Source organism: Eschrichtius robustus, chromosome 4 (genome assembly GCF_028021215.1).
Source record: "Eschrichtius robustus isolate mEscRob2 chromosome 4, mEscRob2.pri, whole genome shotgun sequence".
Taxonomy (NCBI): Eukaryota; Metazoa; Chordata; class Mammalia; order Artiodactyla; family Eschrichtiidae; genus Eschrichtius; species Eschrichtius robustus.
Window position 1 is genome coordinate 62,280,535 of NC_090827.1, and position 23,323 is coordinate 62,303,857.

At 37.7% G+C, this 23,323-nt stretch overlaps 1 long non-coding RNA gene across 2 annotated transcripts in view; it reads right to left on the reverse strand.

Annotated features, from left to right (window-relative positions):
• LOC137764124 (uncharacterized) overlaps positions 1–23,323 on the reverse strand; it is a 45,029-nt gene that overhangs the window by 19,306 nt on the left and 2,400 nt on the right. Inside the window, exons 2-3 of one of the 2 annotated variants that reach the window (XR_011073917.1) lie at positions 21,186–21,431; positions 18,810–19,730 (exon numbers count right to left, since the gene is read on the reverse strand). This is a non-coding gene — a long non-coding RNA (uncharacterized lncRNA). Of the gene's footprint in view, positions 1–18,809; positions 19,731–21,185; positions 21,432–23,323 lie in introns of those variants that run through there. The other variant, XR_011073918.1, reaches the window with a different exon arrangement.

Genomic DNA, 23,323 nt, shown 5'->3' on the forward strand with positions numbered 1-23,323 from the left:
TGAAAGCATCATAAGAGACTACTACAACTCTATGCCAATAAAATGGACAACCTGGAAGAAATGGACAAATTCTTAGAAAGGTATAACCTTCCAAGACTGAACCAGGAAGAAATAGAAAATATGAAGAGACAAATCACAAGTAATGAACTTGAAACTGTGATTAAAAATCTTCCAACAAACAAAAGTCCAGGACTAGATGGCTTCACAGGTGAATTCTAACAAACATTTAGAGAAGAGCTAACACCCACCGTTCTCAAACTCTTCCAAAACATTTCAGAGGAAGGAACACTCCCAAACTCATTTTACAAGACCATCATCACCCTTATACCAAAACCAGACAAAGATACTACAAAAAGAGAAAATTACAGACCAATATCCCTGATGAATATAGATGCAAAAATCCTCAACAAAATACTATCAAACAGAATCCAACAACACATTAAAAGGATCATACACGATGATCAAGTGGGATTTACCCCAGAGATGCAAGGACTCTTCAGTATACACAAATCAATCAATGTGATACACCATATTAATAAATTGAAGAATAAAAACCATATGATCATCTCAATAGATGCAGAAAAAGCTTTTGACAAAATGCAACACCCATTTATGATAAAAACTCTCCAGAAAGTGGGCATAGAGGGAACTACCTCAACATAATAAATAGCCACAGCAAACATCATTCTCAATGGTGAAAAACTGAAAGCATTTCCTCTAAGATCAGAAACAAGACAAGGATGTCCACTCTCACCACTATTATTCAACATAGTTTTGGAAGTCCTAGCCACGACAATCAGAGAAGAAAAAGAAATAAAAGGAATACAAATTGTAAAAGAAGTAAAACTGTCACTATTAGCAGATGACATGATACTATACATAGAGAATCCTAAAGATGCCACCAGAAAACTACTAGAGCTAATCAATGAATTTGGTAAAGTTGCAGGATACAGAATTAATGCACAGAAATCTCTTGCGTTCCTATACACTAACAATGAAAGACCAGAAACAGAAATTAAGAAAACAATCCCATTCACCATTGCAACAAAAAGAATAAGATACCTAGGAATAAACCTACCTAAGGTAGTAAAAGACCTGTACTCTGAAAACTATAAGACACTGATGAAAGAAATCAAAGATGACACAAACAGATGGAGAGATATACCATGTTCTTGGGTTGGAAGAATAAATATTGTGAGAATGACTATACTCCCCAAAGCAATCTACAGATTCAATGCAATCCCTATCAAATTACCAATGGCATTTTTTACAGAACTAGAACAAAAAAATATTAAAATTTGTATGGAGACACAAAAGACCCCGAATAGCCAAAGCAATGTTGGTTGAGGGGAAAAAATGGAGCTGGAAGAATCAGACTCCCTGACATCAGACTATACTACAAAGCTACAGTAATCAAGACAATATGCTACAGGCACAAAAACAGAAATATAGATCAGTGGAACAGGATAGAAAGCCCAGAGATAAACCCACACACCTATGGTCAACTAACCTATGACAAAGGAAGCAAGGATATACAATGGAGAAAAGACAGTCTCTTCAATAAGTGGTACTGGGAAAACTGGACAGCTACATGTAAAAGAATGAAATTAGAACACTCCCTAACACCATACACAAAAATAAACTCAAAATAGATTAAAGACCTAAATGTAAGACTGGACACTATAAAACTCTTAGAGAGAAACTTAGGAAGAACACTCTTTGACATAAATCACAGCAAGATCTTTTTTGACCCACCTTCTAGAGTAATGGAAATGAAAACAAAAATAAACAAATGGGACCTAATGAAACTTAAAAGCTTTTGCACAGCAAAGGAAACTATAAACACGATGAAAAGACAACCCTCAGAATGGGAGAAAATATTTGCAAACGAATCAACGGACAAAGGATTAATCTCCAAAATATATAAACTGCTCATGCAGCTCAATATTAAAAAAACAAACAACTCAATCAAAAAATGGGCAGAAGACCTAAATAGACATTTCTCCAGAGACATACAGATGGCCAAAAGGCACATGAATAGCTGCTCAACATCACTAATTATTAGAGAAATGCAAATCAAAACTATAATGAGGTATCACCTCACAACGGGTAGAATGGGCATCATCAGAAAATCTACAAACAACAGATGCTGGAGAGGCTGTGGAGAAAAGGGAACCCTCTTGCACTGTTGGTGGGAATGTAAATTGATACAGCCACTATGGAGAACAGTATGGAGGTTCCTTAAAAAACTAAAAATAGAATTACCATATGACCCAGCAATCCCACTACTGGGCATATACCCAGAGAAAACCATAATTCAAAAAGACACACGCACCCCAATGTTCATTGCATCACTCTTTACAATAGCCAGGTCATGGAAGCAACCTAAATGCCCATTGACAGATGAATGGATAAAGAAGATGTGGTACATATATACAATGGAATATTACTCAGCCATAAAAAGGAACGAAAGTGGGTCATTTGTAGAGACGTAGATGGACCTAGAGACTGTCATACAGAGTGAAGTAAGTGGAAAGAGAAAAACAAATATTGTATATTAACACATATATGTGGAATCTAGAAAAATGGTACAGATGAACTGGTTTGCAAGGCAGAAATAGAGACACAAATGTAGAGAACAAACGTATGGACACCAAGTGGGGAGACAGAGGGGCGGGGGGCGGTGGTGGTGGTGGTGGGATGAATTGGGAGATTGGGATTGACATATATACACTAATATGTATGAAATAGATAACTTATAAGAACATGCTGTGTAAAAAAAATAAAATAAATTAAAAATAAATAAAAATAAAAGAAGTTACCACCAACAGCACAGAAATACAAAGGCTCATAAGAGATTACTATGAACAATTACAAGCCATTAAAATGGATAACCTAAAAAAAAATGGGTGAATTCCAAGCAACATAAAATCTCCCAAGACTGAATCAGAAAGAAATACAAGATACAAACAAATTACCAGTAATGATACTGAATCAGTAATCAAAAAACTGTTAACAAACATAAGTCCAGAATGAGATGGCTCTACAGGTGAGTTCTACCAATTGTTTTTTTATAAATTTATCTATCTATCTATCTATCTATCTATCTATCTATCTATTTATTTATTTATTTATGGCTGCATTGGGTCTTTGTTGCTGCACGCGGCCTCTCTCTAGTTGTGTCGAGCATGGGCTACTCTTCGTTGCGGTGCATGGGCTTCTTGTTGTGGTGGCTTTTTTTGGTTGGAGCACAGGCTTTTAGGCATGTGGGCTTCAGTAGTTGTGTCATGTGGGCTCAGTAGTTGTGGTTCGTGGGCTTTACAGCACAGGCTCAGTAGTTGTGGCGCACGGGCTTACTTGCTCCACGGGTGTGGGATCTTCCCGGACCAGGGCTCGAACCCATGTCCCCTGCATTGGGAGGCGAATTCTTAACCACTGTTCCACCAGGGCAGTCCGAGTTCTACCAAATATTTACAAAAGATTTAACACCTATTTTTCCAAACTATTCCAAAAAAATCGAAGAGAAAGGAACACTTCCAAACTTATTCTATAAAGCCAGCATCACCCTGATACCAAAACCAGTCACCACAAAAAAGAAAATTACAGCCCAATGACACTGATGAACATAGATTCAAAAATCCTAAACAAAATATTAGCAAATCGAATTCAACCATACATTGAAAGTATCACACACAATGATCAATATCCAAAAATCAGTCAATGTGATAAAGCACATTAACAAATTGAGGAATAAAAATCATATGATCACCTCAATAAATGTAGGAAAAGCTTTTGACAGAATTCAATGTCCGTTTATGATAAAAAAACTCTCATAAAAGTTGGTATAGAGGGAATATAATATAATAAAGGCCATATTTGACAAACCTACAGCCAACATCATACTCAGTGGTGAAAAAGAAAGAATTTTCTCTAAGATCAGGCACAAGACAAGGATGCCCACTCTTGCCATTTTCATTCAACATAGTATTGGAAGTCCTAGCCACAGCAATTGGACAAGAAAAAACAAACAAACAAACAAAAGGAATGCAAATTGGAAAGGAAGAATTTAGACTGTCACTGTTTGCAGGTGACACGATACTGTATATAGAAAATCCTAAACCAACTCCTAAAAACTATTAGAACTAATAAATGAATTCAGTAAAGTTACAGGATACAAAATTTAGATATTCAAAAATCTGTTGCCTTTCTGTACACTAACAATGAACGGTCAGAAAGAGAAATTAAGAAAAGAATCACATTTACTATTGCATCAAAAAGAATAAAATACCTAGGAATAAACTTAACAAAGGAGTCAGAAGACCTATATTCTGAAAATTGTAAGATACTGATGAAAGAAATTATAGACAACACAAACAAGTGGAAAGATATACCATGAACATGGATTGGAAGAATTAATATTGTCAAAATGACCATAATACCCAAGGCAATCTACAGATTCAGTGCAATCTCTACCAAAATACCAATGACGTTTTTCACAGAACTAGAACAAGTAATTCTAAAATTAGTACAGAACCACAAAAGACCTCCAGATAGCCAAAACAATCTTGAGAAAGAACAAAGCTGGAGGTAATCATGCACCCTGATTTCAAACCATACAACAAAGCCACAGTAATCAAAACAGTATGATACTGGCACAAAAAGAGACACATAGATGAATAGAACAGAATAGAGAGGCCAGAAATAAACCCACAGTTATATGGGTGATTAATCTATGACAAAGGAAGCAAGAATATGCAATGGGGAATAGACAGCCTCTTCAGTAAGTGGTGTTGGGAAAACTGCACAGCTACATGCAAAAGAATCAAACTGGACTACTTTCTCACATCATATAGAAAAATAAATTCAAAACAAATTAAAGTCTTAAATTTAAGACCGGAAACCATAAAACTCCTACAGGAAAACATAGGCATTACATTCTCTGACATCAGTTTTAGGAATACATTTTTTTTGGATTTGTTTCCTCAGGCAAGGGACACAAAACAAATGGCACTACATCACTAAAACACTTTTGCACAGCAAAGGAAAATATCAACAAAATGAAAAGGTCACCTACTGAATGGGAGAAGATATTTGCAAACTGTTATCTGGTAAGGAGTAGTTAATATCCAAGGTATAAAAGAACTCATTCAACTCAACATCAAAAAAACAAACAATTTGATTAAAAAATAAGCAGAGGACCTGATAGTCATTTTTCCAAAGAAGACAAACAGTTGGCCAACAGACATGTGAAAAAATGCTCAACAGCACTAATCATTAGGGAAATGCAAATCAAAACCACAATAAGATATCACCTCACACCTGTCAGAATGGGTATTATCAAAAAGACAACAAATAACAAGTGTTGGCATGGATGTTGAAAAAAGGGAACCCTTGTACGCTGTTGGTGAGAATGTAAATTGGTACATTCACTATGGAAAACAGTATGTAGTTTCCTCAAAAAATTAAAAATAGAACTACCATACAATACAGCAATTCCCCTTCTGGGTATTTTTTTGAAGAAAACAAAAATACTAATTCAAAAAGATATATGCATCCCTATGTTCATTGCATTATTTTCAATAGCCAAGATATGGAAGCAATCTAAGTGCCCACTGATAGATGAATGGATAAAGATGTGGTATCTATATACAATGGAATATTACTCAGACATTAAAAAATGAATTATGCCATTTGCAACAAGATGGATGGACCTGGAGGGTATTTTGCTTAGTGGAATAAGTCAGTCAAAGAAAGGCAAATACGGTATGTTATCGCTTATATGTGGAATCTAAAAAACAAAATAAATGGACCAATAACCAAAAAGAAACAGAGTCATAGATACAGAGAACAAACAGAGGGGCTGAGCGGATGAGTGAAATAAGTGAGGGAGATTGCATGGTACAAACTTCCACTTATCAAAGAAATGAGTGATGGGGATGAAATGGGCAGTGTGGGGAATATAGTCAATTATAATACAGTATTTTTGTATGGTGACAGATGGTAACTAGGCTTATCATGGTGATCATGTTGTAATGTATAGAAATACTGAATCACTATGCGTGCATCAGGAGCTCACACAGTGTTGTGGGTCAATTATACTTCACAAAGCAAACAAACAAATAAAACAAGCTCATAGAAAAAGCAATTAGATTTATGGTTACTAGGGGCAGAGGGGGAGGGGAAATTGAATGAAGACGGTCAAAGTTACAAGCTCCCAGTTATAAGACAGACAAGTACCAGGGATGCAATGTCAACATGATTAATATAATTAACACTGCTGTATGTGATATATGAAAAGTTGTCAAGAGAGTAAATCCTAAGAATTCTTATCACAAGGAAAATTTTTTTCTTTATCTTTTATTTTGTATTTATGTGAGATAATGGATGTTCACTAGACTTAACTGTGGTAATCATTTCATGATGTATGCAAGTCAAATCATTGTGCTGAACACCTTAAATGTATATAGTGTTGTATGTCAATTATATCTCAATAAAACTGGAAGAAATAAAGAACATGTATTATATCCAATCATAGAAACTTACAATTAGAAACACCCTCAGAAGTAATTTAACATACACCTTGATGAATTACAGAGTATCTCCTTGATATTAATCTTGATCTCTATGCCTATGGGGACAATAATAAAAACATAACTAACTGATAGAAGCCAAGAACAGTTTCCCAAAAAAAAATGACATTCAAAGCAAATTTTGAACTACACGTATGAATTAGCTAGGTGAAAAAGGGGTGCACAAAATATAGGGTAAAGCCTAGGGGAGAGACAGAAGTGGCTGCTGAGTTTCCGCAACTGAAAGAAGGCTTGTGTGGCTGAAACAGAAAGAGTAAGGAGATGGCACAAGATGAGCTAGAAGCAGCCAGATTTTGAAGACCTTGCCAAGGATTATGGACTTTATCCTATGAACAGCGAGAAGCTATTGACAGATTTTGTGAGGAACATAATATGAAAGCTTTCTGCTTTTTAAAAAAGTCACTTTGGACTTTTGCTCCTTGGCAAGACAAGTAACCAGTATTAGATTTACCCTTCTGCCTGAAGTAAGCATAGAAATTGCATTGTAATAACATGGATGAACCTGGAGGACATTATGCTAAATGAAATAAGCCAGACACAGAAAGACAAATATTGCATGATCTCACTTATAGAAGGAATCTTAAAAAAATGTTGAACTCATAGTAATAAAGAGTAGAACGGTAGTTAGCAGGGGTTGGGCGAAAAGGGAAGATGTTGGTCAAAGAATACAAACTTTTAGTTATAAGACAAATAAGTTCTGGAGACCTAATGTTCAGCATGGTGACTAGAGTTAATAATAATATATTACATACTTGAAATTTGCTAATAGAGTAGTTCTTAAGTGTTCTCACCACACACAAAAGAAGATAACTGTGTGAGTTAATGGATATGTTAATTAGCTTGATTGTGGTAATCATCTTTCAATGTAAATGTATATAAAAACATATTGTACATCTTAAGGATATGAAATTTTTGTTAATCATACCTCAGTAAAGCTGCAAAAAAGAAAAAAAAGAATTTTCTTATTTAAATGCCTTTAATAGATAATTGACTCCTTAAAAAAACATATTGTGAGGTTTATTTGTTTAGTTATTTATTTACTTATTTTTGGCCACACCGCATGGTATGCGGGATCTTAGTTCCCAGACCAGGGATTGAACCCATGCCCCCTACAGTGGAAGTGTGGAGTCTTAACCACTGGACTGCTAGGGAAGTCCCTGTGAGGTTTATAAAATATGTAGAAGTAAAATGTAAGGCAAAAATTGTAAGAAGTCCAGAAAGCGAAAATACAATTATACTTCTATAACACCTATTATCTATTACTTCTATTAAAGATTTTTACACTATACATTAAAGAATATAATAACATTTGAAGGTACAATGTGATAAGTTAAAGACGTATAATATAAACCCTAAATCAACAACTAAAACTCTGTATCTCTTTATTGTGAATAATAAAGAGTTATAGCTAATAAGCTGACAAAGGAGATAAAATGAAATAAAAATTGTACAATTGCTCTAAAAAAGTAGAAAAATAGGAAAATGGGAACAAAGAACAGATGGGACAAACAGAAAACAAATACCAAGACCATATATTTAAATTTAAACATACCAATGATCATATTAAATGTAAATGGTCTAAATAGTCTCATTTAAAAACTGGAGATTCTAAGATTGGGCAAAAAGCAAGATCCAGGGGCTTCCCTGGTGGCACAGTGGTTGAGAATCTGCCCGCCAATGCAGGGGACACGGGTTTGAGCGCTGGTCTGGGAAGATCCCACATGCCACGGGGCAACTAGGCCCGTGAGCCACAATTACTGAGCCTGTGTGTCTGGAGCCTGTGCTCCGCAACAAGAGAGGCTGCGACAGTGAAAGGCCCGTGCACCGTGATGAAGAGTGGCCCCCGCTTGCCACAACTTGCACAGAACAAAGACCCAACACAGCCATAAATAAATAAATAAATAAAATATAAACACTGGGTTCAATTAACTGCCCATCCAAAAAAAAAAAAAAAAAAGCAAGATCCAGCTATGTTAACATATAGGTTTAAAAAAAAAGGATGAAAAAACCACACCATGCTAAGACTAATCAAAAGAAAGCTGGGATGGTTATATAAATATCAAACAAAATAGATTTCAGAGCAAATATTACCAGAGTTGAAGAAGGACATAAAATGAACAAATTCCTTGAAATACACAAACTACCAAAGCTCATTCAAGAGGAAACAGATAGGGGGCTTCCCTGCTGGCGCAGTGGTTAGGGATCTGCCTGCCAATGCAGGGGACACAGGTTCGAGCTCTGGTCCGGGAAGATTACACACGCCGCGGAGCAACTAAGCCCGTGTGCTACAACTACTGAGCCTATGCTCTAGAGCCCGAGAGCCACAACTACTGAGTCTGCATGCCACAACTGCTGAAGCCTGCGCACCTAGAACCTGTGCTCCGCAACAAGAGAAGCCACCACAATGAGAAGCCCGCGCACCGCAACGAAGAGTAGCCTGCTTTGCCTCAACTAGAGAAAGCCCACATGCAGCAATGAAGACCCAATGCAGCCAAAAATAAATAAATAAACAAAAATAAATTAAAAAAAAGAAACAGATAATCTAAATAACTCTATAGCTATTAAAGACATTGAATTTTTAGTTAAAAACCTCCCCACAAAGAAAATCCTAGGGTCATATAGCTTCACTGGCAAATTCTACCAAATATTTAAACAAGAAATAATACCAATTCTACCAAACTCTTCCAGAAAATTGATGAGGGAATACTTCCCAAATCATTCTGTGAGGACCACATTACTCAATACCAAAACCATAAAATTACATTATAAGAAAAGAAAACTACAGACCAATATATCTCATGCTTATATGTGCAAAGCTTCTTAACAAAATGTTATCAAATAAAATACAATAATATACAAACAGATAATACATCATAAATGGGGTTTATCCCAGGAATGTAAAATTGTTTTAATATTCAAAAACCAACCTATGTAATTCTGGGTAATAACTGACTAAGAAAGAAAAACTACATGATCATCTCAATAAATACAGAAAAAAACATTTGAGAAATACAAAATACATGCCTGGTAAAAACTCTCGTAAAACCAGAAACAGAAGGGAACTTCCTTAAACTCATAGACAAAATATATGCGAAACCTACAGTTAACATTATACTTATAGTGAAAGACTGAATACTTTCTTTCTAAAATCAGGAACAGGGAAAGGATGTTTACCTTACCACTTTTAATCAACATTGTACTGCTGGTTCTAGCCAGTGAATTAGGAAAGAAAAAGAATTTTAAAACATCTAGACTGGAAAAGAAGTATAACTCCCTTTATTCACAGACAACATGATTTCTGTGAAGTAAATCCTATGATGTGTACAAATAAGTTACTAGAATTAATAAGGAAGTTTAGCAGTGTTTCAGGATATCAGATTCATATACAAAAATCAATTATATTTCTATATAGAGCAGAGCATCATTTCATGCACTTATTTGCCACTCATGTATCTTACTTAGTGAATTGTTTATTCAATTATTTCACCCATTATTAGAAGGTAAACATGTACCTACAATATGACCCAGCCATTTCCATGTCATATGAAAATATTCCTGGTCATGCCCTAATCTCAGGAAACTGTACATGGCAATACGTAACCTTACATGGCAAAGGGGACTTGACAGGTGTGATTAAGTTAAGGCTCCTGAGATGGTGAGACTATCCTGCCTTATCCAGGTGAGCCCAATGTAATCTAAGGGTTCTTAAAAGATGAAAGAGGAAGGCAGAACAGTCCCAGAAGATGTGATGATGGAAACAGAAGTTGGAGGAATGCACTTTAAGGTGGAGGAAGAGGCCACATGCCAAGGAATGCAGGCAAACTCTAGAAGCTAGAAAAGCCAAATAAACAGAATTTCCCTTAGAGCATGCAAAAAGAAGGCAATCCTGACAACACCTTCACATTTTAGCCCAGAGAAATCCATTTCAGATTTCTGACCCCCAGAATTGTAAGCTGATAAATTTGTGTTGTTTTAAGCCACTATGTTTGTGGTAATTTAATACAACAGCAGTAAGAAACAAATACCCTTGACTTATGAGGAGATTCTTTCGTGGAGCTTCTATTTTTACTTGAATAAATTTATATTCTGTACAAGAATAGAATGAAATTGAGAATTTACGTATTATTGTGCAACATCTATATTTGATATTACATTCAAAGAATCATAAATAGAGATCATTTATTTGATGAGATTTGTCTTAAAAAGGATACAATGAGTGGAAGCAGGAAAGACAGTATCTGCTCCAGGGCCCACCCCATCTGGGGTGGCAAATAACAAAACCAAAGCTGAGACCAGCACAGCACAGCACAGCACAGGCTCTGGAGAATCGGGAACTAAGTTCACAGATCAACTTCTCGGCCTCCTGGAGGCCGAGATTATTGGTTGTTATTTTTAATGCACTAATAATCAGCATTAAGCAATTTTTAGTTTTCTCTAGTGTATCCAGATTTATTTTTGAAAATAGTTTTCAAACAGACTATTTTATAGGCCCACCAATATAACAAAATCAATTTGTTGTTTAATACATATTTTTAAATATTATGTAAGTTTAATTGTTTAACGCTCTATTTCAATTTTTTTTAAAGATTTTTTTGATGTGGACCAATTTTAAAGTCTTTATTGAATTTGTTACAATATTGCTTCTGTTTTATGTTTTGGTTTTTTGGTCGCGAGGCATGTGGGATCTCAGCTCCTCGACCAGGGATTGAATCGGCACCCCCTGCATTGGAAGGGGAAGTCTTAACCACTGGACCACCAGGGAAGTCCCTCCATTTCAATTATTAAAAGTGTCTCAGTCTGGACAACATAAATTTGTTGTCATTAGGTCTAAGAGTGACTTGTGCCATTCCACTGCCACCACTTTGTTCTCAGACAAATGTGTTCTGTTATTAGAATGAGTATCTGAATCCTTTAAGACAGTACTTCCCAACTTGCTTCTTACATCATAACTGAGTTCTTCAGTAGACCATCCCACCATTCTATAAAGTCATTGCTTTATAGTTCAGTAATCACATGGATTTATAAACCATTTAAAACCAGTGACCACATGGTTGTTAATGGTTGTTATTCTTTTGCTTTAGTTCATCTACATTAAAATTAGTTCTTTGGACAGATGCAATGTTGTATGAGATTCTCTAATGCTGAATAAGTCATTCCATCATTTTATAAATAGCATTGCTACAGGAAGTATGGCAGGCAAGAAGAACAAATATAGCTGCACAATAATGATCCATTCTATGAAGACAAATTGATTCCACCTATATATAGACGAAGGCTGACTGGTGGCTGACTGGTCCCCCTGGTGTATGGCGTTGTTTCAAGTGCTCAGCATTGGCTTTCTGCTGCTGGAAGATTAGGCTCTCAACTATAGCAGTAGATAGATCAGCCCTCTGGAAGAGAAGTCCATGTTTTTCTGAGATCATAAATGACTTCCATCTCTGTCATCATACTTTGTTCAGGGAACCATTGACCAAGCAATGACTAGCTGGAGAAAGAGGCTAACTAGTAGCCACAGAAGAGGTCACATTGGCTACCTGATTAATGATAAGCCTCCCCTGCAGAGGTGACCTCTTTTGCTGCTGCTGCTGCTACTGTTGTTAGCATTTACATGAGATATAAATATGCTCACACTCTGTTAACATTACAGGAGGTCCATCTACATATCACTTCCCCAAATGTACTTATCCCTTAATCCTTTGGTCTTATTTCTCCCATGTCCCTGTATGTCCAGCCAGACCATTACCCACTACCCATAAATAGACAAAGTACACTGTTTTTCCAAATTGAAAATGACATACACTGATTAAAGTTCTTCCCCCTTGGAGTTACCTTTGAGTGAGATTGTAATGCTATAGCAATCTGCTTGTGGCAGGGGCCAGCTCATTTTCCAGAACCATCTGCAAACCAGGATTGAATTTTTTCTTCCTGAGTCAACTAGTCATAGAGAATTCCCTATGTGGTCACAAGTGTGGGTTGATAGAATGGTGGCAATGTAGACAGAGTAGGCACCTGGTAATGTGAACCACCTACTAGGTCATGTCATTTACCAGTGGCTTCAGTGACTCCAATCTTCTATATGTCACTTCCAGTTGATGTTAAACTGATTCTGGTTATATACAGCTTTATGGTTTGGGTTTGTTAGGTTAGATAAAACCCAGTTGGTGATGGTCATCCCAGACTTCACGGCCTTAAATTCTCATGGTAAGGTGTTCAGTCTCCGCTAAGGCTCACAAGACAAGCCCAGGAATATTCCAAAAGGAGAAGAGTTGATTATATGGCACTGATTCAAAGCCCTAGTAGGCTACACCATGATTCTTCTCCTGGCTCCAAACAGCACCTTGATCTGTTATAGACTCTAAATCTGTTATAGAACCTTAATCTACAGCCTAGACCAGCTAGAAAGTTCTCTTACTTTGAGGATATTTCAAAGTTGGTAACTCATTAAATAGACTGGAGTAGCGTATCCAAATGTAGTATATTCTACCTATAAAATTCGAAGAGGCTCATCAAGTGCTTTCTTAGTGATATGGGGAAAAGGTGCACCACTTTTCCTATTGTGCTGGAGGGATATCCTGAGATGCTGAGACCACCTGATCCTCAGAAATTTCAGTGAGGTCACAGTTACCTGTATTTTCACTGGAATTTACCTCCCACTCCCTGAAATCCAGTCACCCATTACCATGAGTATATCATCAAAGTAGTTGGCCAGTGTGATGTTATGTAGGATTATGAGATGGTGAGATGGTAAAGGTCTCTGCAGGCTAGACTGTAACCCAGAGCTAGAGAGCTGAAATAGATCAATGAAAGTATATTTGTGTTCCTTCAAGGTAAAAACAAACACTTTTTTGGAGTCCTCTTCTTACTGAGATAGAGGGAAAAAAACAATTGCCAGATTAATAGTTATATTCTAACTGATAGAGGCTATGTTGATTTGCTTTATTAAAGAGAGCATGTCTGGAACAGCAGCTGTAACTAGAGTCACTACCTGATTATATTTACAGTAATCCACTGCTATTCTCCAAGACTCATCTGTTCTACATAGGCAAAAGAGGACACATAAATGTGAATAGAAAGAAATCATTGCCACTACATCTTTCAAGTCTTTTATGGTAGCACTAATCATGCAATTTTCCCAGGAATGCAGCTTTACCTTACTTCCATAAGCAACAATTCTAGTTGGTGGATCACAGTGGCACTCCAAGTCCTGGGGATTCAAGTATGCTAAGAGTCAGCGTCCAGTAATTCCTGGGTATTCCCTTTTCTCAATGAATAGCTTCCAAGTATTGATCAGCTATTGCTACATAACAAATTTTCCCAAAAATCAGCGGTTAACAACAATTATTTGTTCTTGTTCACATTGGTGGGTCAGCTTCCCTAGAAAGGATTAGATAGGTTGAAGAAGCATACACAAATGCCATATGTTATCCTTAAAAACCCAAAGAGGCCCACTGGGTGTTGCTCTTCATTTTTACTGGTAGCTCTGTTCATCTCAGCTGGGCTTATTCACATATCTTAAGTTTAGCTGAGGTGCAAGTTTGCTGGTGTGGGTCTGTTCCACTATCTCTTTTTCCTTGAATATGTGAACTAGCTAGGATGTTTTCTCATGACAGTGATAGAGAGGCAAGAAGTCAAGCAGACATGTACAAACGACACAACGTTACTTCCATCTATATGACCTGGCTAAAACAAATCATATTGCTGGGCCCAAAGTGAGGAAGCAGGAAAATACACTCTGGCTATGGTAAGGACATAGCAAGGATGTGGCTAGAGATAGGGTTAAAGAAATGGGGCCAAGCATTAGTAAGTATCCATGGGACCCTTATAGAAAGTAAGGAGAAACATTTGCAGCATGTACCTGTGATGCATGTATCTTCTTCATGTGAACATTTCTTGGGGTTCTTAGGGACTCTAAAATGACTCAGGTTTAGAGATTAGGTAAGAAGCTGCAATTTTCAGTATGTTTTAAGTTATATCCAGGCCACCATTTTGCACAATTCAAGGGTGTACAATTCTCACTGTAGTAGGTCTTGTACTCCAGGAGATACCATCTATATAGACTACAATGTAAATGTTGCTAAGAGCTACATGCAATGTGGTAACCCTGGCTATTCTTGTAAGCTGCCTATCTATTTAAGTCCTAAGGAGCTTCATGGTCAATTTGTCGTTACCAAAGACCTCTCATTCTGAATTCCACTGTAGTCTTACAGTTATGGCAATCACACCTACCTTGCCTCTGTTGCTTAAATGCAATAAATTGGTCTGTACTACTATAGGATTACACCATTTCTATTAAAATCAGAGAGCCTCTTTCAATAGCATTTCCCCCCCCCCCCACTTTATCCCCAGCCTTTAGATGATGGAAACTAGAGTGTTGAGCTTTTCAAGACTACTGACACTTGTCACTACCTTCTCAATATCTTGATGAAGGGAGTATCCTCTGGGCTCTTCTGGGAGACCATGGAAAGTAGGAGAAAGAGTGAACATGATAAATCACTCAAGTTTTCCTTTCTCCTTAAATCTTTCTATCCCTTCCTCTACATTTTGCTAAGGAACTTCTGATATCTCAAATCCACTTAACATTGTCCACCAACAAAAATACATTTCAGTCACTCAAGCAAACAAATGATTATAATCACTCCAAAATGACTACATCTAAAATAGTTATAACCACGTGGAATTGAGAATCCTATATCAATAAGTTTGACTCTATCTAAACTTGTATTCTTTTTTCATCTTTATACCTATTTCCGGTTTTCTGGAGCATATCAAAAGCTTGCCGCTGTTACACATAGACCTCTTAATGGATTATGACTCTAGTTATAGATCTGGTCTGGATACAAGAAGTGGTAGAGATATGGCATGTGGTAGCTCCTTCAAGTGGGGTTGCTACAGAGATTTCAGGCAGGGAGAGGACAGTCTTAACATAAAGGGAAGAGGGCCTGCTGGTAAGGAATACACAGTGAGGTTTGATGTTTTATGAACCTCAGGGTTATCTGAATTCACCCAAATGTTCTCAGGGTCTCACTGTATCCCAAATAGTCCCTGATTTTCATATATAAGCCCCAGAAATACCGTAAATTCAACCTTCATTTTAATCCTGCAATTTTGAAGATCAGACTCTACATCTTATTTTCAGATATGATTGCTCTGGACCTAAAGATGCAAGTTTCTTTTAGGGCAATTATAGAAGCTCCCTAAAACTCTAATCATGCCTGGAGCCTGGAATTTAAAATCCTGGATTTGTCATGGTCTTCATTTAAGCTTTGTTTGGTATAGTTAAAAGCAGACAACCCACTCCACAAACCTGTGTTCCTCATTCTCATTATATTCACAGGGCTTGCCAAAGTCTTGACATCAGTAGGCACTTCATTCCAGGCAATCACAAGTGAGCACTTAAGCAACAGATTTCCTGAGTCCCACCTACTGACGCCAAAAGGATTCTTGCTTGTTTAAAACCCACTCAGGTCAGATAACCGATCACAAGTTCACATTTTCTTGAGGATGCTGTCTATAGCCACTCTGGTACTACTCTATTGGTCAGAGTTAAGTTGAAGAGAGTAGAATATACGGTGCTTTAAGCAGAAAGGGATATATTATAGGACATTAAATAGCTTATAGAATTATTTTGATGGACAGATGAAATGGATTTTAGGTGACCTTCCAGAATTACAACCCAAAGCCACACCTCAGAATAGGGCCACCAGAGGAGCTACTGGTCCTCCCAAAACCAGAAAGGTGCCTGCCAAGTTGAAACCACCTATATTATTAACTTATATTATTTTCCTTCTCTCTGAAGAACTTTTTAAAACAATTCTTAAATTGATATATCCATTGTATATTCACTATTGGATACAGGCTGCCAGTTTGCAATGCTTAAGTTGATATACCCATTATATATTCAATACAAATGATATTTAATGCCCTGAGAATATGCTCACATATATTAAGTAAAACAAAAACAAAAGCATGCTAAACAAGCAGCAGCAGCATTCTCGTTTTATTTAAAAATACACCTAAAAAACACTGAAAAGAGTTGGACTAAAATGTCATCAGTGGCTATCTCTAGCTGATGGAATTATATGTTCCTGTGTGTGTGCTTTTCTATATTTTGTTAACGCTGTACAATGAATATGTATTGTTTTTGTATCCAGAAGTAAATTGTTTTTACAAGGTAGAGAATTAACTTGGGTGGCAATGTAGAGGATAAAATGGAGTATAGTAGGATCAGAGGCAGAGAGATTAATAGACTTTTGCAGCAGAATGGATGAAAGATGGTAGAAGCCAAATTAAGGCAGTGGTTGTGAGGCAAAGAAAGTAATTAGGTAGTGAGAACATAGAACATAGAACGAATGAATAGGATTTGGTAATCTTGGATCCATTTAAGTTGGAGATAAAGGCTAAGGAAACATTTAACACTGTAATTCCATTGGTAACCCTGGATCTATATGGGTTGGGGTGGAGATAAGGGATATGAATTCATTAGTCTTATATATGGTAAATGAAATTGTGAACTTAAATGAGATTCCTTAGGGACAGTATATAAAATAGAAATAGGGCAATGGCCAGAATCATGGGGAACTCTTAACATTTAAGAGCCAGAGAGAGGAAGAAAGGCCTATAAAGAATAAGCAGGATTGATTAAAAAGGTAAAGCAACTAGGTTATCATGGAAACTAAAGGAAGGAAGGTTCAAGTAGGAATTGGTCAATGATGCTAGCAGAGAAAGCATCTTGCTTGCTTCTGAAGTTTGCTCCCTGTGAAAGGACCTCAATTAGTTCTGCGTCTTCCTATACACTTGGGGAGACTGAGTGACTTATAAAATTAGTAAATTTGTGAAGAATGTCTGATTTAGCTTTGTCTTCCAACCTCAAAGAACAAGGTTGTCCAGAGACCGAATTCCCATTTGATCCTCCATGCTGTCCCTGTCAAGTGTTGTTGCTAGGAATTGGAGGTATAAATCTGCCTAATTCTGGGGATCAGTTGGCAGGCCTATTTGGTTTTCCCACTATGCAACATCAGCCAACTTAACTTTATCAGTAATAAAGTGATATTTTGGCCCCCATTTCTATTCTTTGCTTTATTTCCCAAATTGTTCAGAACCTAGGCAAGAAGAGGGGGATTAGTTTACTGGGACCCACTTGGAAACGGCAACAATTGATGCCAAATTCCACACCAGGTAAGGTAGAGACTGGGAGAGGCTAATGACTTTGGCAATTAGGAAGTAATCATAAATCACTATCTTCCTTAATAAAGTCAAACAGTTTTTCCAAGGAAGGCAATTGAGGAAAGGTCTCCATGGAGATTTTGGTGGGACAATGTTAACTACTGCCCCAATCCTTGTTTTGTAAGATTCTCTAAGAATGGGACTATGCCACCCAGGGGACTATATTAGTCAGGGATATTTTAGTTGCACATGTATAAAACGTACCTTGATAGCTTAAATGAGAGCAGCAGGTGTGGGAGGGAAAAAAGACAGAACTTATTGGCCACTTAATTAACGGACAATGGGTTAGTCTACGATCCTGGATTTCAAATGCTATCTGGACTCTACTCTCTACTACTTATAATGCCTTGGTCTGTTTTTTCTACAGGCATACCTTGTTTTGTTACATTTCACTTTATTGCATTTTGCAGATACTGCATTTTTTAAATAAAAGGTTTGTGGCAACTCCGCACTGAGCATACCTAGTGGCACCACTTTTCCAATAGCATTTGCTCCCTTTGTATCTCTGTGTCACATTTTGTAATTCTCACATTTCAAACTTTTTCATTATTACTATATATGATTTGGTTATCTGTGAAACTACTTTGATGTTACTACTACGACTCGCTGAAGACTCAGATGATGGTAGCATTTTTTAGCAGTAAAGTATTTTTATTTAAGGTATAATGCTTAAACATGCTTAAGACGTAATGCTTTAATATGTTTAAGACATAATGCTATTGCACACTTAATAGACTATAGTGTAAAAATAACTTTTGTAAACACTGGGAAACCAACAAATTCGTGACTCACTTTATTGATATTTGCTTTCTTGTGGTAGTCTGGAACCGAACCTGCAATACCTCCAAGGTACACCTGTATATGATATGGTAAGGTAGGTTTGCTCCCTGTTGTGCCAAAGATGGTCAGTGGGGTCTAGCCTCAGTAAAATTGTTATACATTACTCTGGAGATTGGCTTGGCTCATGTACCTATCTTTATGACAGGGGAAAAGTCACATAATTGACACCTTTATTACATAAAGGATAGGAATCTCCTGAAAAGATGGACATACAAAAGTGCTTTTCACTACATTCTACCCCTTGGCTACCCGGCACCTATACTTGTGCTTTTTTCAGTACACAGAATTTTAAAAATGCCCTAGTCTAAGACAATGTAATTATACCATGGACAACTGAAATACTCTCTTCTCCAACAGGAGACATGCCAAAGTCTCATCCAATTTTTCCATCTTGCTCTTGGAAACCAAGAGTTCTAGGTGATATGCATTTCTTAAACCAGGTTTGAATGTAGCACATCATGGTACAGCACGATAAAGATAATTTTAGTAGATATTGGTATACACTTAAGGAAAGTAAGGGCACTCTAATTAGCTAGTAGATGAGGTTCTTGGTCAGTTAATACGTCCTTTTTTTTTTTTTTTTGGCTGTGTTGGGTCTTCGTTGCTGCATGCAGGCTTTCTCTACTTGAGGCGAGTGGGGGTACTCTTTATTGCGGTGTGCGGGCTTCTCATTGCGGTGGCTTCTCTTCTTGCAGAGCAGGGGTTCTAGGTGCGCAGGCTTCAGTAGTTGCGGCGTGTGGGCTCAGTAGTTGTGGCTTGTGGGCTCTAGAGCGCAGGCTCAGTAGTTGTGGTGCATGGGCTTAGTTGCTCCACAGCATGTGGGATCTTCCTGGACCAGGGCTCGAACCCGTGCCCCCTGCATTGGCAGGTGGATTCTTAACTACTGCGCCACCAGGGAAGTCCAGTTAATATGTCTTGAGTTTGTGCTCTGGAAGGTGCTCCCTGATCCCTTGCCCATATGTAAGAGGGTATTGGAATTAAGCAATCATAGGCCTTTGTTTGCAAGACTTGGTATTTTTTGTCTATACAAGTCTCTTACAATCTTAGTTGGCTGCTGGTCACCTTGCTCTTTGGTAACTGGTTTAGAAACCAAAAACAGACATGGTGTGTTATCTGTTTTCTGTCCCTTAGCAATGTGTTACAAAGTTGGAATGCAATGTCTATCCTCCAGTCAACTAAATTAACTATGTATTTCTATTTTGGCCTTTGTATCCAAAATCATAAGCTGAGCAATGAGTTTAGGGATAATGCAGCTAGAATTTATCTCTGTCCACTTGCCTCCAAGTTGTATCTCAGGGAATGGTTCCTCACAATGGGATTAATTTGTCAACCTTTGTCAGATAGGATATACACAGCAAGAGATGCATGAGGTGATCAAGAATCAGGCTTTTTTCAGGGTTCCAATTACATCTTTTACTGAGTTTTCAACTCCTTACCTGTGTTTGCACTAACTTTAGCTCAGGACAGAGAATATGGGTTTTCCAAACCTGTAAATTGCAGGTTTAGTTGATTCTCAGTCACATGGATTACTGAGTACATGCAGAAAGGGGGTGTCTTAGAAATATACAGTTGTTCCTCGGTACTCAAAGGGGACTGGTTCCAGCACCTGCCACAGATAGCAAAATCTGCGGATGCTTGGGTCCAGTAGTCAAACCTCCAGATCTGTGGATTCTGCATTTGCAGATTTAACCATGTATGTGCAGTCCCCCAATACTGAGGGCCACTGTATTTATTTTTAAAAATTCGCACAGTTTAAGGGTCAACTGTATTCTTTCTCCTGCATTCATAGAGGCAGCTTGAACTGAAATGTATCCCTTTCTTGTAGGACCTTGCTAATGGACACACTGCAAAATCCTGACATTTTTCTACCAATTCCCCTAAAACGTTAACCTTGATATAGATATTGTCTAAGATCTAAAATTTAACAATTTGCTTGCTTGCTACAACATAGTAAATATTAACGAACCTCCTAGCCAGGGCCAAGGAACTGTTATCACTGTGCATGCCACCTAGACTTACCAGTTTTGCATTTCAGGGTGTGTCATTTGTTGACACTGGTTATTATTTTATGTACTAGTCAGGAATAAAAACCCAAACCTTGCCATTTTGAGATTTCTTACTCTTTTCCAGTTTAATAGTTCGTTTTGAATTTCACATTAATTTTGGATGCAAGTTCAGAGAATTCAAAGTTTAACATATTATTAGGCTTTTCTCTCTCTCTAAGAGTTTATCTGGTTGCTGGAGGTAAGTCCTTCACTATCATGGCATTGTTGGAGGGGCATCTGGCCTGCTTGCTGACTAAATTTGTTGCTGTAATGTCTATTGTTGATACAATTTGCAATCTATTCTCTCAAAATGTGATTGTTTTTCCTCTGCCCTTACTTTAGAATTTATGGGTGTGTCTTCTCAATAGGATCCTCTATCCAACCCATGGATTCATACCACAGCCTGTGCCATGAGTTTCAATCACCCTGTACTGCAGCAAGCCTGTGTAAAGCAATTGCGCTCTTACTGTGAATCAAATTTACATACCTCTTAAGGAATTCTGTATCTCCTTTTCAGTTCAGTGTAGTCAAGGAACATGCAGGAGTGGGAGTGGTTATCAATGCTGCCTGGCCATCTGCTTAAACATATTATGTTGCCATTTCTACTTGATTGTAGTTGCCTGTGTTGGGCAAAGTTCCAGGTGGGAAACAGGGCCCAAGCCACAAGCTCCCTGTTTTTGAATTCCGAAGTCTTCCTGGCAGTGTCTATCCCTTACCCCTTAGGGTTTCAACTCTGAGGAGAGAGCCAAGAAATATGTCTCAATTCATGAGCACTTTTTACCTCTTGCAATACCATCGAGACTGCCTCTATTGTCTTGTAATGATTTCTTTCTCAGACATGTTCATGCCACATGGTGACCAAAGGCCACAGATAATTTAAGTTTTTGCTTAACTTCAGCCAGAGTGAGGTGCCTCTTTCTCAATAATGCTAGCCAAAATGGTGAGGTTGTCTCTGATTGGCTCCTTTTGTTAACCTGCCCATTCCTAAACCAATCCCTATGACTGAGGAATTATGGTACTTTGGTTGGCTTGATTCATGGGCCCACTCCTGTGGTATGGGAGTTAAGACCAGGAAATGGATGGTTGCACCTGGAGAAACAAGGGTAGATCTATACTAGTTAGGACAAACTCTCAAATATCAGTGGGTCACACAAAAGAACGCATAAGAACTCTAACACAAGTTAATAGGCAGGCAGCTATCCTCCAAGTGAAGATTCAGGAAACCAGAGTCCTTACACCTTGTGGCTTCGCCATCTTCAACACATGGCTTCCAATACAAATGCCTTAAGTTGCTGGGGAATGGGAGATACTGGAGAACTTTTCATGTGATATTTTTTATGGACCAGAGATGCCATAGGAGCACGTCACTTATACTCACATTCCACTGGTTAGAATCTAATTGGCACATCTAACTGGTAAGCCTAATTGCAAAGGAGGCTGGGAAATGTAATCTAACTGTGTGCTCAGAAGAATCTAGTGTCTGCAAGAGTCCACTATTCTGATCACTAAATATCCATTTTACCTCTCTTCCCACATAAAGAACACATCCTACCCAAATAAAGACAACCTAAAAGTTCTATCCAGTTACTAGGTTGGGCTTAAAGTCTAGTTTCTAGGTAATGTGCAGTCCTCTTCATTAGATCCAGATACAACCTATGAATTAAAAAACACAAGTTATCTCTAATATCACCCCAAATTCCAGGAAACAAATTGTACAGTGGTAGATCAGAAACAGGTAACTACAATATGCTCTCATTAGGAAAAGAGAAAACTGTAAGACACTAGGCAATACAGATACATAACAACGATGAAATACTGAGCAGGCATTTTGTGGTCCATCTGCTGTGAGAGTGGAGGAAGTTTTGATGAGATCGCAATCTAGTTTTGTAGAGGAATTTGTTTGTCCTCTGTCTTCTGTATGGCCCAATACTGGCCTCTGAAATGTTTTCTGCCCATTATTCCCCATGGCCACATCCTATGTGAGTACTGGGGAGCTGTAAAGCATTTATGCTCTATTTTCTACCTATGCAAGTTTGGGGTGGAACAGCTGCCTCAAGGTTTTAACACTTGAACATTATTTGAATCAGGTTCATGATTTGATCAGTAATAAAATTCCTTCAAAAATTTAGTCCTATGATCTATTTGCTTCTAGTAACTACACCCAAAGTTCTTACATAATTCTCTAACCCAATTTATTCCTTTGCTTCCTTGCCCCCATGTCAGTTTCTCAAGAACTTCATCCCAGCCTCCTTGAGGCCATCGAAAATAATGGCCTTGGATGGAAAGGCCAAAGCCTTGATCTGATTTTTGTTCCGGGACTAAATCTTGGGAGGACTGTACTCAAGGCCTCTTCTAGTTTCATTGTTTTACTGTTCCTGGTCAAGAATTCCAAATATTCCTATGCACTTTCATTTCTGCAATTGTTTCCTGAGCTTATCTCTTCAGCAAAGTCTTGCTAAAAGTAAAATGCTAAAATGCAAAATACAGTATTACTTATACTCTTTTGAACTATTTCCTCTTGAGATTGTACTGAGCTACAGTCTCAATAGGTAGGTAATAGTTTTACCACCCATTTTGCCACTGCAAAACATGGGTCTCCTTCCAGCCTCTGATACCAGTTTCTCC